Source organism: Priapulus caudatus, unplaced genomic scaffold (genome assembly GCF_000485595.1).
Source record: "Priapulus caudatus unplaced genomic scaffold, Priapulus_caudatus-5.0.1 Scaffold2045, whole genome shotgun sequence".
In the NCBI taxonomy this organism is placed as follows: Eukaryota; Metazoa; Priapulida; class Priapulimorpha; order Priapulimorphida; family Priapulidae; genus Priapulus; species Priapulus caudatus.
In genome coordinates this window covers 19,113-20,389 of record NW_014579106.1, presented here as the reverse complement: position 1 = coordinate 20,389, position 1,277 = coordinate 19,113, and positions in this window count along the sequence as shown.

The following is a 1,277-nucleotide window of genomic DNA, read 5'->3' as shown; positions in this document are numbered from 1 at the left end:
CTGTACACGCCCCTGCTCGGGCGCGAAGCGACCAGGCGAGGGAGCCAAGCGACCAGGCGAGGGAGCCAAGCGACCGAGCGGGGGGAGGGTGTGGGAGGAAGGTGTTCACCGTTCACCCTCCCGCACGATGGAGATTTTGCAATTATTACACTAAAATGAAGCGAACTGAGGTAAAATTCTTGCAAATTAAAAAAAAAAAGTAAAGCCTGTATATATATACGCTCGATCTTCACAATAAGCAACGAATCGATGAATTATTAACTATTAACAGTTTACGAGCTCGTGAAGCGATGCATGGCACATGGTGTTGACCTTCTGCGGTCGCGACGACGTGCGAATGTATGCCACACGGCTGCATATATACACGCGGCAACGCGAAGTGTGCACGCACCGCGACGCACGCATCCGCGCGCACCAGCGTATACATACATATATGTTTCACCATGGCTTATTCTTCTTCACAGCCGTTTCACGTTTCACGTAGACAGTAACAGTCGGTATATATTCATGCACCGTAAGTTGGTAGCGGAGGCTTGGCATGCAGCGGGGCTATTTACGTATATCTTCCTGCTTGTCTGTCGTTCGTTGTTCATTGTTTGTTTGTGATCGAGTTCGCCTGTCTGAGTTTGACCGATGCTGCTGCGTATTCTTGCTGGAACGTATCGCTAGTCGCTACCACTTAACCGGTTACCGTCTACGTATCCCCTAACAACACGCCCGGTAATCGGTTACTTATCTTTACCACTTAACCGGTTACCGTCCACGTATCACCTAACCACACGCCCGGTTACCGTCTACCTATCCCCTAACAATATTGCACAGTTATCATCCACGCATCCCTTAACCACACGCCCGGTTACCGTCTACATAGATGCTCTGACCACACGCCCGGTTACCGTCTACATAAATACGTTGAACGAAGTCGTCGTTAAAAACTCTTACTAGGTAATCGTGAGCTCGATTCAGTGCAAGACAGTGGAGATATTTTTACCGCGTGTATACATAAAATAAAGCGCGTGTTTCCATCGTACGATAGAATTCGAAACCTACAATCAATCTCTTTGTATAGGTGACTGATCGATAAAGACAGAGAGATATACCACGTGCTTATTTGCACACGGGACTACAACGAAACGGCAATAGCACACCGAAAGTATATATATACGCCGGTGAAAATAATTTAAGTTTACTCACTCACTCACTCACTCACTCACTCACTCACTCACTCACTCACTCACTCACTCACTCACTCACTCACTCACTCACTCACTCACTCA